Source organism: Physeter macrocephalus, chromosome 14 (assembly GCF_002837175.3).
Source record: "Physeter macrocephalus isolate SW-GA chromosome 14, ASM283717v5, whole genome shotgun sequence".
In the NCBI taxonomy this organism is placed as follows: Eukaryota; Metazoa; Chordata; class Mammalia; order Artiodactyla; family Physeteridae; genus Physeter; species Physeter macrocephalus.
In genome coordinates, this window is record NC_041227.1 from 120,094,489 (window position 1) to 120,110,419 (window position 15,931).

The 15,931-nt window shown below is 41.8% G+C and overlaps 1 long non-coding RNA gene across 11 annotated transcripts in view; it reads left to right on the forward strand.

Moving 5' to 3' along the window:
• LOC112066561 (uncharacterized) overlaps nt 1–15,931 on the forward strand; it is a 67,190-nt gene that overhangs the window by 16,022 nt on the left and 35,237 nt on the right. Inside the window, exon 1 of one of the 11 annotated variants that reach the window (XR_008619102.1) lies at nt 8,290–8,494. The exons of the other annotated variants lie outside the window; for them this stretch is intronic. This is a non-coding gene — a long non-coding RNA (uncharacterized lncRNA). Of the gene's footprint in view, nt 1–8,289; nt 8,495–15,931 lie in introns of those variants that run through there. 11 annotated transcript variants of the gene reach the window in all.

A 15,931-nucleotide genomic window follows, 5' to 3' on the forward strand; every position in this document is an offset into this window, starting at 1 on the left:
AACCCGTGTCCCCTGCATCGGCAGGCGGACTCTCAACCACTGCGCCACCAGGGAAGCCCATGGTGGTTAATTTTAGATTGATATTTTTTTTTTTATCCTGAATTTCAGAGAGTGACATTTTGTGACCTCATACCTAATCGTGAGGGTGTGTCCAATTTGGGGCTTGCAGCCATCCGTGAACTATTTGAAATTTAGTAATGCCTGTTGGGCTTTCATAGGTCAAATATTTGAGATACGATTCTCTTGTAGAATAAAGTAGACTCTACTAGAGATTGGCAAACTCTCTACAATTAATTTTTAAAAAGCATGTCCTTTGGGGGATCCCTTAGGATTTTCCTCATTTGGAATTGTAGCTAGTCTGTTGTACTCTTTTACAAAGAGAGAGCAAACTCATTAAAGTTTGTTGGGCTATTTCTCAAAAGTTCAAACAGGCTTTGATTTCTTTATCCCTTTTGGAAGCTTCAGACTTTTTGAAACCCTTCATTATGGCAATTGATGCAGCTGATACAAGAATGGATGTGATTATAAGAACTTTGAGAACATAAAACATACAGCTTTTCTGAATTTCTGAGAAATTATTACCAAAGGAAAGAACTTGACTTCTGGCCAGAAGGGGTATCTGATTTGTTTGGACTTTGGATAAACTCAAGCCATATATGTTTGGCCAAGAGTTTAATTTGTGGACTGATCACCAAGCTCTGAGCAAGACTCGGGCTTCAGAAAGCTACACCAGGGATCTCATGTGATTATTAAACATGCTTCTGGACAGATGAATAGTCAGGCCAAATACAACAACAACAAAAATCCTTCTCATCAACAGGGCACTGAGCAACTTGTGGACCTTCATGAAATGGATGTTACTTGGTGCTGTTTTGTTTGGATAAAAATGCGGGGCGGGCGGACCTCCTTTCTAATCATCTGTTTCCTGATCCTGGCAGCCATGGAGGTTTTTCTCTGTGAAGTGTCCTCTGTAATCACAGGGATGGAGTAGTGATCCCTCAGATGACCGTGCCACACAGAGGAGCATTCATCCCTGACATAGAATATTTCTTTTTTTAAAAAATATTTATTTATTTATTTTGGCGGTGCCGGGTCTTAGTTGTGGCATGCGGCATGCAGGCTCTTTAGTTGCAGCATTTGGGCTCTTAGTTGTGTCATGCGGGATCTAGTTCCCTGACCAGGGATCGAACCCGGGCCCCCTGCATTGGGAGCGTGGAGTTTTAATTACTGGACCACCAGGGAAGTCCCTGACATAGAATATTTCTAATACCTGCACACTCTTCTCTTCAGGACTCTTTTTAAAAATTTATTTATTTATTTACTTATTTATGGCCATGCTGCGGGGCTTGCAGGATCTTAGTTCCCCAACCAGGGATTGAACCTGGGGCCACAACAATGAAAGTGCCTAGTCCTAACCACTGGACCACCAGGGAGTCCCAGGACTCTTTCTTTTATGATTCACTTTCTGTTTTTCTAATTATATGGAAGTAGCATCAGATTAGTGGCTAACTAATTTCTTTCTTTAATCCTTTGTGGCCTCTCATTGCCTCTCCCACCAACGACAGATGCTTCCTTTCCCTCTAGCAAGGGCGGGGTGGGGGGAAGCCCTCTCAGGGTTTCCACAGGCAGCAGGAACAGCTTCAAGACTTAGGTGGGTACTAGGTGTGGCGCAGCAGAGAGGAGGAGGAGACACTTAAGGTGGATTACTTGGGACTCCTGCTGGTGTTCCAAGCTGTGCATCCCAAACAAATGAATCTAGAACATTCTGTCTGTTCACTTAACAAATCTTTGACTGGTAGGTGTCAAGCACAATTTACATGTAGACAAATCAATAAATACATGCTGACAATGGTAATTAGCACCAGGACACGAATAGAGTGCAGTGACAGAGAATATTGGGGGTGGCGATGGGGAGAGTGGGAACCTTTTTAGACAAAGTGGTCAAAGATGGCCTCTCTGGGTGAGATCCAAAGGATGGAGAGGAGCCAGCTCTCGGAGGGTGGAGAAGGGGCACAGGTCGGGCAAACAACGTTGGGAAAGTCTTGAGGTGAGAGAGAGCTCAGGGGATTCGAGGAGCTGAAACGAAGCCAGTATGGCTGGAAAACTGTTGTGAGGGAAGGATGGTGAGGTTGCAAGATCTAGGGTTGGATTTTATTCTAAATACAGTGGAAAGCCATGGGGTGGTTTTTAAAGTATGTGTGCCTGTGTACACGTGTGTGTGCAAGTGTGTGCATGTGCGTGTGTGTGTGCATGTGCGTGTCTGCCATACCATGTGGACACCTGTGAGGAGGTCCCTCACCAGAATTGGTAGATGTGACCACTTGATGCCTATTCCAGCCGTTGAGGAAACTTCAAAATGTCATTCAAGGGCTTCCCTGGTGGCGCGGTGGTTGAGAGTCCGCCTGCCGATGCGGGAGATGTGGGTTCGTACCCCGGTCCGGGAGGATCCCACATGCCGCGGAGCGGCTGGGCCCGTGAGCCGTGGCCGCTGAGCCTGTGCGTCCGGAGCCTGTGCTCCGCAACGGGAGAGGCCACAGCAGCGAGAGGCCCGCGTACCACAAAAAAAAAAAAAAAAAAAAAATGTTATTCAACCATGTGCTTGGCCAGTGGCACAAGATGATTAAAGATGAATTATTAAAGCCATTTCTCCTACTTCCAGGACACTGACAAGACCAGAGTTCCCTTATTGGGTAGTATATCCTGATTTTCAACTTCCAGTCTCATTTCAGTGCATTTCTTCATGACGTCCCTTAGAGATGCATTTCTGTCCCACACTGAGTCATGCTCCTTTTCCACCCCGCCGCTTTCTTCCTGTCTTGCTCTCCTCCTCCTCTCCTTCCTCATCTTCCCCCCCTCCCCCGCCCACCTCATCCCATATCCCCTCTCTTCTTCCTCTGCCTTTCTCATTAAGAGTCAGAGTACCTTGCCAAACTGCAGCTCTTAGATTTCTATTTTCCCAAACAAATTTCTTGGCTGGTCATTTTGGTCCCTGGTTCTCTCCTCTCCTTCCAGGCTAGAGCCTTCTCTGGTTCCCCTCACCTCTCCCCTCCCTCAGCCGGCCCAACCCGAGGTCACTCAGTTTTAGACACGTCAACAGGACCAAGCACTCTTGCTTGCGCCCTGTGAAAAGAACATGTGAAGGAATGAACCTCGGTGACATCAGGCCATGGGCATCAGCACCACGGAAGGCAGTTCTTGAAAACCAGATGGAACAGAAGGTATCACTGGGCGGCCTCCCTTCTTGGCTCGCTGCACCCTCTGAGTCAGGATAATGAGAGAACATTCTTAAAACATGACTTAACCACGCTCAGTCCTCAAACAAATTCCTGGATGTGTGTGGAATACGCTCCACCAGCAAGCCCGAGCACAAACGTGCAGGGCGGGCTTGTCAGCACTCTTCTCAAAGTTGCTACCTTTACAAAGCCACCTTCCGAGCCAGTTAGTGTGTGTTCGGTTTTTAAAACGTTAAAAAAAAAAAAAAGCCAGAGACACAGTGGGGTCTCTTATGGCTGCATTTTCATAGTTTTGTATTGTGGTGACTGGGTCTCTATCTTGGGGGATTGGGGGCCCTTGACATCACACATTAGCAGGAAGAAGTTACGGAAAATTCTTTCAGATAGAGAAAAAAGGAACAGGATATTGTCCATTACCAAAATCAAGCCGAGGGAGAGAGTCACAACTAGGGTGCAGTTTGTCCTTTATTTCACCTACACCTGGAGGGGTGTGTGTGTGTGTGTGTGTGTGTTTAACACAGGCAGCTTATCTGAGTGGATTTTAAGAAATTAATTTAACTGAAAATGATTAAATTACAAAGAGAGGAAAAAGCATTTGGTTGGCCTCGTATGGGGTCAGAGGCTGCTGCTAATGCAGTATTTCATCAATTGGCTCATTGCTATTCCTGAATTGATGTGATTTAGTTTCTCAAATAGCTCTTATCGTGGCAGGCTTGCATTTTGGATACACTGTACAGATGCCTTATAATCATTTCAGTGTGTTTACTTTAAAACTTTAAAAGCAATTAAGCAATTTTAAATATATTCGTGTGTGTGTGTGTGTGTACTCATCAACAGAGAGATTTTATAAATGTTCGGACAAGGGTTCTAAGTGAACACTATAGGGCAAGTGTTATATTTATACACTGTAGGGCCCTTCATGCATTTCAAAGAGTTTCATGCAGACGAATGTTAAGCTTTTTTCATACCCATTGAATATACCATTATCTCTTTTAATACACTGAAGAAACCAGAGGACAAAGAGTCTCCCTGTGTCCCTTATCCAAGGCCACACAACTGTTTCTGGAACCGTGGGCTTTCTGAGTGCCAGGCACTCACATGCCGCACATCACAAGTGCTGGAAAACGGTGATGAGTCAGCTTGTTAAAAAGTATAATAATCTACTATGGTGGGGTAGGGTTTTGAGATACTCTGCTTTTTATTTACTTTGATACAGAATAGAGCAAAACCAGTCATAATAATGCTTTTTTCTCATTAAAAAAACCTACTGAGGTCAGGGATAAAACAGTAACACAAGTGTCCGCGAGAAAGGGCCAAGCAAAAAAAAAAAAAAAAGGGCCAAGCAACCTTCTGGCAGCATCTCAATAGGTATGTGTGCACATAGTTGGCGGTATCTTCATGCCCCGACCTGTCTCAGGCCTCTTCCCCTTTGTCTTTGTTTCAGAATGTTGTGTCCAGAGTTGAGAAACACAGGCAGAGTTTGATGCAGGGGTTTGGAACCGAGTGCCACCAGCAGGATGATAGATTCTCCTGGTGCGCCGGCCCCCACCCCACCCCCACCCCCGCACATGAGGCAGGGCGGTGCGGTTACGGATTCATTCATCAAACATTTATTAAGCACTTAAGTGCCAAGTGCCGTGCTAGGTTCCGCGGACTTAGAGGAATAAGACGCAGTCTTTGTGCTTGTGCGGGAGGAAGGAAAGTAAACAAGAGGATGGAGCAAGCCCCACAGCAGAGGAGCGTGTGGGCCTGGGAGACTGGGAGGGGGAGATGGAAAGACGGAAGGCTCTCACGGCGAGGAATGAAGTGCCTCCAAGTGTTGCTAGAGGTCCCACTCAGTGCTGCCTGCTGGTGCGTCAGTTCCCTTCTGGCGGAAGCATTTCTCACAGCGCCATCCGAGCTAGAGGACGCCCGCCAGCTCTCCCCGCCTTCCGTCTCTGCCCTTTTCCTCCCTCGCCCACGTTCCTTTCCCTCCCTGTCTTATCAAATTCTGCTTAGGGCAGCCGCACGTGGTGGTCCATCAATACTTATGAAATCGAGCTCACCTGAAAGGTATTCACGTTAATGTATGAACGAATAATATGGGGGACACCTGGGAGCACGTGCATTTACCAGGCTTCAAAGCCTTAAGGGTAAAGAGCTTCGGCCAGCTACGGAACAAAATTTTCCTTAGTGTGCTGGAGCGCTCCTGGCACCTCTGAATTCCCAGATTCTGGATAGTTGCCTACTCTTTCTGCACTTAAAGCTGGCCTTGTTTCCATTCAGTCTTACATATTTTTCCCTCCCGGCCCTCTATTGTGGCTGCATGATAAGGCAAGGGTGGGGGCCAGATTACTGCTAATCTGAGACCTTTTGGCTGGAAATCCCACAAGGCTGCAGAAACAACTGCTTGGAAGCGTTTGAGACACCAGTGATGAAAAACAAAGTTGCCGTGAGTGGGACCTACAGCTGCTGTCGCCTCCAAATGCACTCACTCGTTTAATTCATTCTTTACGGTTTGCATTTTTCCGGCTTCAGGACAGAACTCGCGTTAAGTGAGTGCATGAACGGGGAAAACATCGTGGACCGGTACATATAGTGAAATTATATTCCTAATGTTGGGTGGAAGGAAGGAGGAAGTGACCACTAACCTCCACATCATTCTCCCTTGAAGTTTTCCACTAGGATTCTCCCAAGGGCCCTATTTGTACAAAAGTGTCCTGTTGCCAGAGTACTGCTTTTGATTTTATTTGTGTATCCCCATCCAGATGAAGTTGTGTAGGTTCTATTAAGAATCGTCCCCTTGGGCTTCCCTGGTGGCGCAGTGGTTGAGAGTCCGCCTGCCGATGCAGGGGACACGGGCCACAGCAGTGAGAGGCCTGCGTACAGGAAAAAAAAAAAAAAAAAAAAAAAAAAAGAATCCTCCCCTTGTAGGAGCCTGGGCAGTAAAGACTGGAAATAAAATGTTTTTCTAAACCCCAACTTAGTTCATTCTGAGGAGTTCATTCTTCTTTTAAACACTATAAACTTCAATGGAAGTTTCAGAAAGTGATCACCTCTTAATCGGCACTGTCCAGCAGAAATATAATGGGAACAGCCTAAGTAATTTTAAATTTTCTAGTAATAATATTTAGAAAGGTAAAAGCAAACGGGAATTTAATTTTAATATATTTTATTAAACTCACTATATTAAAACATTGTCATTTCAACATGTGATCGACATAAAAATTATTAATGAGATATTTTACTTTTTTGGTACTGAATACATAAAGTTCAGTGTATATTTTTCAATTCCAGTGCATCTCAATCGGGACTTGTCACATTCCAGGTGTTCATGCAAAGGGTGTGGCTGGCAGTTACCTTATTATACTGTGAAGCTCTTGGTATCTTTTTATTGAAGTATAGTTGATTTACAATGTTGTGTTAGTTTCAGGTGTACAGAAAAGTGATTCATATATATATACAGATTCTTTTCCATTATAGGTATTACAAGGTATTGAATAAAGTTCCCTGTTCTATACAGTAGGTCCTTGTTGTTTATCTATTTTATATATAGTAGTGTGTATCTGTTAATCCTAAACTCCTAATTTATCCCCCCCCTTTCCCCTTTGGTAACCATAAATTTGTTTTCTATGTCTGCGAGTCTGTTTCTGTTTTGGAAATAAGTTCATTTGTATCATTTTTTTAGATTGCACATATAAGTGACATCATATATTTGTCTTTCTCTGGCTTACTTAGTATGAGAATCTCTAGGTCCATCCATGTTGCTGCAAATGGCATTACTTCATTCTTTTTTATGGCTGAGTAATATTTCACTGTATATATGTATATATTTCACTGTATATATGTACCACGTCTTCTTTATCCATTCATCTGTCTATGGACCTTTATGCTTCTATGTCTTGGCTATTGTAAATAGTACTGTTATGAACATTGGGGCGCATGTGTCTTTTTGAATTAGAGTTTTCATCTTTTCTGGATATATGCCCAGGAGGGGGACTGCTGGATCATATAGTAGTTCTATTTTTAGTTTTTTAAGGAACCTCCATACTGTTCTCCATAGCGGCTGCATCTTGGTATCTTTAAATGGCAACAATTTAGATACCTTCTCCAGGATAAAAATATTTGCAATATGAGAATCAGTGCACCTTGAACAAGTGATACCTGAATAGGTTGTGGAGAGTGAATTTAAGGGAGTGGGTGTTAGAATTGGGGCTTCTAGTCCGGGCTTCTTTTAGTGATTTAATGAAAAAAAAATTTTTTTTAAGGGTGAAATGTATAACCTTTGCCAGCAATCCAACATAAAGGAGAAATTAACAGAGCAAATGGCTATTCTCCTAGCACCTGCTCCCAATCCCTGAGACCACAAAATTGGAGAATGGGAAGGAAAATTGGAGATCCCGTGGAATCATGTCTCTCCTTGGAGACAATGTTGCACCGTTTCCCTATCTGTACCTCAGAATCACAGAGGGGAGTGTCAGGAAAATACTGATTCCTGGACCCCCAACTCAGAGAATCAGATTCAGGTGGTCTGGACCATCAGTATTTAAAGAAATCCTCCAGGTGATTCTAATGTATGGCCTGGGCTCTGAACGCAGAAACATCCCCTTCATTTTTTAGGTGAAGAAACAGAGGCTAAGGATGAAGTGACTCACCTCAGGTCCTACAGGTTGTTAGAGGCAGAGTGGGGTCCAGAATCCAGGAATCCTTCTCTTCCCCACCTCGTATACAGAGAGACATTTCAATGATACCTCCATCACCAGCCCTTTTCCTGTTTGGTCCCAGAATTACTCTTGCTCTGAATTGAGATACATTACCCAGCTCAACCTAGATTAGACAAACACTTCTAGTAAAGCCTCTGAGTCCTTATTTCCCAGAAAATCTCCAGATCAGTGATAACTTTGAAGTGATTCTGATCTGGGGCAATGGCCCTAAATGCCTCTCATTTTAGATTCAATCAGGATCTGAAACTCTACAGAGAATATCGGATTTTATTGGAAAGGATAGGGAGGAACCCAGAAGAAGCTAACACCGGAGTCTGATCAGGCTTCTTCATTGACTTACAGGTGGAGCAAGTGTTTCATCCAAAGCGGCCTCACGTGCAAATATAGCCAAATGCCAAGCAGGAAACGCACGTGCGCAAAGTGGGCTGGGGGAACTCTTGAGCCCCTGGGAGGAGAACCGCCAAGGCCCAGCTCCTGTCCCTCTCTGCCAGGGTGCAACAACGTGGGTGCTGTGTTGCCAGAACTGCTGATTGCTCAGTTGCTCAGGAAGACAGAAATGTAGGTCTTTGTTTATTTCTGTTTTTGTGAAATATCCTGATTTGTGAATGTCGGCAACCAATTCAATTTCTAGAGAAACACTGTAAGGGTCAGATAAAGTCCATTCATGAGGTCTCTTCTACCTGTAAGCGTTCCGAGTGCAAACTTTTAGTTAAATCTAGGACTTCTTCATACTCAATATTGAGTTTTCTTGGTTTACAAAGTGTTGGTCTCATGCCATCATGCTTACTTTTGCCCTGACCCTGTGAAGCTGATGAAAGCAAGCATCAGTACCAAAAGGAAAACTAGTAGCAAAGTAGTACTGTTACCAAAAGTGGGGTCTGGGCTTCTCACAGCTCTGAAGCCGATAAAGAGTCAAGCTTGGTGGAAACGAAAGTTTGCTTTATTTCAGAGGCCGGCAAGGGGGAGGGGTGCTTGGACTCCTGTCCAAAGACCGACTCCCCGTCCCCCCCTTCCCCCACCCCCGACAACCAGTGGGCAAGAGCCTTTGGAGGGAGGGGGCTACATGCAGAGACAGCACAGCCAGCTCTGGCAGTCATTTTGAAATTGGTCATGTGTTGGTCTGATCAACATCATCTTGATTGTTTTGAGAACAGTTAGTCTTCGGTTCCACAGTCGGTTTGTTCCCATTTCCTTGAGGCCAGTTCTCGGAGTGGTGGCAGCTTCTGTCATGGCTACAGTCTGGTCATCATGTAGTTGACTTCTTCCACCTGGTGGGAGTTTCAGTATCTACAAATCAGCTCAGAGGATATGGCTCAGAATATTATCTATAGCCCTTGAGGAGGAACTAAAGGTCCTTGACTTTGCTTAATGACTAAACTATTATTTTGTCCAGTTTGACTGCTTTCCTTTGCTTCTGTATTTTCTCATTTCTCTGATTAAACTTATTCTTTGGCTAAAGTTCTTCTACAGACAAAAGGCAGGAGGGAGACGGGGGTTGGGAGGTGGGTGTGGGGAAGGACAATAGGGTCTTGCTCCGTTTCAGTACCTCAGCTCCTTTTAAAATTTTATTCATTTTCTCACTGTCCACATTACTTCTTTTGGGTTTGGCACCTTGTGACGTCATACATTTTCATAAGAAATTGAAAGTAGAGATCATTACAGTTCCTAAGATCTAGCATTATTTATTTTTAAATTCTTTTTGAACATATAACAAGTCAGGCTATTATTAGCATTGCCATGGGATAAGCTGGTTCTGCTATACAGGGCTGTATACGGAAAAATGTTTTCATTCACTGTGAAATGAAATGGAAGTTTCCATTGAAGTCCTGGGGCAACCTCTTAGCCAATGAAATGATAATCCAAATAAAAATTAGAATTACTCTTACCCTTATTCTTTATTTCAAGAAGAAAACATCCTGGCTAAAAACAGTGTGACTTCGAGAGCCCTTGATTTCAAATAATCTAAGATATTAATAACACCTGAAGCCTTTCTCGTTAACAATTTAAGAACTGATGCTAAATTACCCTTTAATCCAAAGTATACAACAAAGATAAATGTAAGTAATTTGTGAAGCATATTGGAGATTAACGTAAAATATGCATGGCATTTGTATCTTGGCTATTCTCCTTACACATAACCTTGAATTTTGCCATGGTTCTTTTTTTAAATGTAAAAGGCTTAAAATTAGAATTTCTGCTTGTGAGAATCTGTTTCAGGTATATTTCTGTGAACAGTTCCCCTGTCCTCAAATAACCAGAGGTGGGTAACAGTTTCTGACAAAATCTGAAGGCAACTGGATTAAACAAGAATTAGAGCGATTGTATTTTCTTTATCTAAAACCTTCAGTCTTTGGAAAGCTGCTTCGTTTCTATTTTGAGCCAGGCTGCCCACATATCTTAACGACAGAATTTTTGCATAATTTTGCTCTTCCTCTTTTTATCTCTGTTTGGGTGTATTTATTATTTCATATGTGATGATGCAAAGCTCGTTAAAAGGTCCATTTATATTCTTGTTATCTGTATGGGGATCTAGCTATTTTTCTCTTACTGTTTATAGAACCCTCACTGTAATATTCAGATTTGCTGGCAACAAGCCCTTTCTAACACCATATACATTCCATTCCCCTCTGTGACTCTATTTATGGGAGCCTCTGTGATTTACTCAAGACTAATAAAGACAGTGTAAAAGGATGGGCCATGGATTTATCCATCCATGGAATTTTAGCACTTTCAGAGGGAGGTTTATCTTATGTTCTTTTTTTCCAATTTAATTAAAACAGCCACCAAAAAAAGCATTAGTCCAAGTGAGTGACAGTTGGCAGATCTGCATTATTCAGCTGGAGGGACTCCAGAGCTTCTGATGCTTGGAGATGGACAAGTAATTACCTCCTGTCTGTGACTATTTTCTACCAGGCTAAGCCCAATGTTTATTGTAAACTATCTGCCATTAAAAGCTGTAATAGCAAGCCTTATGTTCCCACACCATAAATTTGACTTGCACTGTTTTTTTATTTATCTTCATGTTTTATTATATTCTTTGCAATGTTTCATTATAAAGGAAGATAACAGAAGAATGAAAATTGAACAAATTCCAAATTCACGCTTGAAAAAAGATATGCTTAGCATACATATCTTTTTTGCATATGCCCGGACAGACCTGATGGCCACTTTCTGGATATTGACAGCTTCCACTTAACTATTAGATGCAGTTGCTATTAGTACATCACTTGTTAAATGGTCCAGAAAATAGCCTAAAAATTAAAGTTTAATCAGACCACATAGGCCCGAAGCCTCAGTTCCCAAACTTTTTGTTCTCAGGACCACCCCTCCCTTTTTTTTTTTTCCACATCTTTATTGGAATATAATTACTTTACAATGTTATGTTAGTTTCTGCTGTACAACAAAGTGAAGCAGCTGTATGTATCCATATATCCCCATATCCCCTGCCTCTTGCATCTCCCTCCCACCCTCCCTATCCCACCCCTCTAGGTGGTCACAAAGCACCGAGCTGATCTCCCTGTGCCATGCGGCTGCTTCCCACTAGCTATCTATTTTACATTTGGTAGTGTATATAGGTCAATGCTACTCTCTCATTTCGTCAGGACCCCTTTATACTCTCAAAATGTTTTTGAAGATCCCAAAGAGCTTTCGTTTGTGTGGACTATATCCGTCAGTATTTACTGTATGAGAAATGCAAACTGAGACCATTTAAAAATATATAGAAAAATATTTATTTGTTTTAAAATAACTTAAACATTGCATGTAACATTCATAACATTTCAAAAGAAAAATTACTATTTTCTTTAAAAAATTTAGAAGAGGAAAAAAAATTTAGAAGGATTATTTTTAGATTTTGTGTGATTTAATAGAAAGAAGATTCTCATATCTGCTTCTTCATTCAATCTGTTGTGATATGTTGCTTTGGTTAAAGCAGATGAAGAAAATCTGGCCCTACACAGATATGTAATTAGAAAAGAGTATTTTAACAGCCTTTTCAAATAATTATGAATATTCTTCTTTGAACACCAAAACCAGACTCAACAAGTGGTAGCTTCTTAAAGGTTAGTTTAATGAGGAATCTGAAATCCTATCAGTGGACGTTTATTATTTTCTAAACGAACAGACATTTTTAGAGAAGTTCTAGGTTTACAAAAAATTGAGCAGGTAGTAGAGAGTTCCCATAAACCCTTTTCCCTCTCAGTTTCTTCTATTATAACGTCTTGCATTAGTGTGGCACATTTGTTACAATTGATGAGCCAGTAATGGTATGTTATAATTAGCTATGAAGTCCATGGTTTACAATAGAGTTCACTCTTTGTGGCATATAGGTCTATGGGTTTTGACAAATTCATGTCATGTATCCACCATGACAGTATCATACAGAATAGTTTCACTGACCTAAAAATCGTGTGCTCTACCTACTCATCCCTTCTCTTCTCCCCCCGAACCTCTGGTAACCACTGATCTTTTTATGATCTCTATGGTATTGCCTTTTCCGGAACATCTTACAGTTGGAATCATACAGTATACACCCCTTTCAGATTGGCTTCTTTCACTAAGCAATATGCATTTGATATTCCTTTATGTCTTTTCATGCCTTGATAGTTCAATTCTTCTTATAGCTGGGTAATATTCCATTGATGAATGTATTACAATTTGTTATCTATTCACCTTTTGAGGACATCTTGGTTGCTTTCAGTTTGGGGAAATTATGAACAGAGCTGCTATAAACATTTGTGTGCAGGTTTTTGTGTGGACATAAGTTTTCAGCTCATTTGGGTAGATACCAAGGAGTGTGATTGCTAGGTGCTCTGGTAAGACTGTTTATTTTAGGCTTGTAAGAAACTGCCAGGCTCTCTTCCAAAGTGGCTGTACCATTTCATATGCCTACCAGCAATGAATGAGATTTCCTGTTGTTCCACATCCCTGCCACCATTAGGTATTATCAGTTTTGTTTTTTTAAAAAAATTTTAGCCATCTGATAGGTATATCATAGTATCTCATTGTTTTCATTTGCAATTCCCTAATGACATGTGATGCTGAGCATCTTTCCATGTCCTCATTTGCTATCTGTATTTTCTTTGGTGAGGTGTCTGAGATCTTTTACTCATTTTTTAATTGGGTTGTTTATTATTGTTGAGTTTTAAGAGTTCTTTGTATATTCTGGATACTAGTCTCTAATCAGATATGCATTTTGTAAATATTTTCTCCCAGTCTGTGGCTTGTCTTTCCGTTCTCTAAAATCAATGAACCTTTCGTACTGGTACAGTTTGTTGCCACTGCCTTGATTTATGCTAAGACACCAGAAGTTTCACCCACCGTTGTTTAATATCAGTGCAAATTTCAACACAGAGGAAAGGCAAATAGCATCTTGGTATTACTATAAAGATAGTTTTAATTTTGTGGGCATCCCTGGAAGGGTCTCAGAGATCCCCAGGGCCCATGGACGACACTTTGAGAGCCACTGGCCTAGAGCAAACAAATACAACCCATACTATTTAGTTCAAGCCTTGGAAAGACCAAATAGAATTAGAAATCTCTGCTTCCCAAATGTGAAATGTTAACTTAGTTTTCTGCAAAAATGATTTAGAAGGCACAGAAGAAATATTATGCACTGAAGTCAGTGTTCTAATTCATTGGGCAGAGTCAATTTTGTTTAGATTTTTTTCCCCCAGTGGTTCTTGGCAGGATATCATTCTTATTTTTCAAGAAATATATATATATATAGTGTGTGTGTGTGTGTGTGTGTGTGTGTGTGTGTGTGTGTATGTGTATAAATATATCACCTAAAGTTTGTGAGCCACTGAATGTCTCTTAATGGCCAAAAAACTGGTAGATGATGCCCAGTAATGGGCTTATAGTATATTTGTATATATAGACAGTACACGGAGTCCTCAACTTTTTACTTTCTTTTCCCGATCCTCCACCCCCGTGTACAAGCACAGAAATGGGGGAAGAACTCTAGTTTTGCAAACCAGACAGACCTGGATTTGAGTCTTGGCTATGTAATCTTATTTAACTTCTCTGAACTTTTTGTTCTCCATCTGTAAAAGGGAAATGATATCATTGCCAAGGCTGTGAAGATTATATAAGACAATATATGTAAAGGGTCTAGAACCTCATAGGTATCACTCAAGTAACCAACGTCATCATCAAAATCATCCCTTCCATTTTTAACAGATTCATAGTCTATTATTTTCTGGCCCAGGTAATTATGCCTTAGCATGAGTTTACTGGAGAAAATACTAATGAGACTTAGTACATCTCTCTAGGAATACTATGTTTTCACAGGGACCAAAACCAGAGAAATAAATCCAATACTGTCAACCCCTAGCAGAGGGGCTAAATATGTGAATGAATATGAGAAGCAGCTAGAACAGAACCTAAGGATGGGACCCGAGGACGTGTGATGTGCAGCTGATGAGGTTCCTGGGACCCATTCCAAAGGCAAAGGTCTAGTAATGGTCAAAAGTGAAGGGTGAAGGCAAATCATGGGGTGTGTTCCAGAAACAGTGGGAGTGGCAGATCGGTAGTGAGCCATCAGGGAAATGCCATGGGGACGTATGTGCCCACACAGAACTCCCATGGACAAGATTCGTTGCATCTACGCTTCATCCAGAAGCACTTTAATGCTGCTTTTGGCAAGTATGACAAATCAAGAAACAGCTGGAGGAGGAGGTATTTTTAGAGCAGAGGAGATCTTGACACCCTTGAAATTCAGAGTTTGGGTTCTGAAGCCATGCTTCCTGTGCTTTGAATCCTAGCTCCTCTGCTTGCATTGTGTGGCTTAGGGCAATCACATAAGGCAGTTCTGCCTCCATCTTCTCATCTGTAAAATAGAATAGGTGTTGTTTTGAGGCCATTGCTTCATGTACAGCACCCAGAACAGTACCTGGCACGAGGTAAGGGCTCAACAAATCTCAGCTTTTATCGTTCATCTGCCACCCAAGTTGCTCACTCATCTGACCAATACTGGGTACAGCTGTGTGAATCTTCTGTGCGTTTACCTGTAGGCCTGTCTCCCTGAGATGCCATGATGCTTTTGGTGAAGTGATACATTTCACTTATACGCCCATATCTATTTCCAAGTTAATGCAGGGCCAGGATTACCAGTAAATATACCCACAGCTTGATGTTAGTTATGGAGACTCCAGACCCTCCACCAATGACCACAGCCTCAGGCCATTGAGTTTTAAAAGCTTTTCACTCTAAGAATAACTTATTGTTTTACTCTTTTCAGATATAAAGTGTGACCATTGTAGAAAACTTAGAAGGTAAGGAAATGTAAATCACCCGTAATCCCAGAGTTAACACTGGGATTTTGTTTTGATGAATTTCCTTCTAATCATATTTGCTCCCATACCTAGAAAGCTAAGTTCTTTCAGTCATAAAGTGCAACAACTGATGGAGAAGGCATAGATCAAGTCTTTATCAATTAATAAGCTAATTTTTAGTCAAATCAGTTCTAATTGTTGAGGTTTTTAAGTGGTAAGAATCTTTGATGCATTTAAGGGCACACAAGGTAAAGAATGAAGCCGTTCGGTCACAATGCAGTTATTCATTCAATAAACATTTATTACTTACCTGCTATGTGGCTTGGCACTACTGAGCCCTGGTGATAGAGAAATGAAAAACAAGCAAAACCCCAACAGTCGACTCCCTTGTTTATTGCAGCATTGTTTTCAGTAGGAAAAAAATGACATTTATTACCAACCCTAAATGGTCATCAGTAAATTATGGCACAGCCCTCCAATAGAGCTCTTTAAAAAAAAAAAATTTATTTATTTATTTATTTATTTTTGGCTGCATCCGGTCTTCATTGCTGCACACGGGCTTTCTCTAGTTGTGGCTAGCAGGGGGCTACTCTTCGTTGTGGTGCGCAGGCTTCTCATTGTGGTGGCTTCTCTCGTTGCGGAGCACGGGCTCTGGGCGCGCGGGCTTCAGAAGTTGCGACACGTGGGCTCAGTAGCTGTGGCTCGCGGGCTCTAGGGCGCC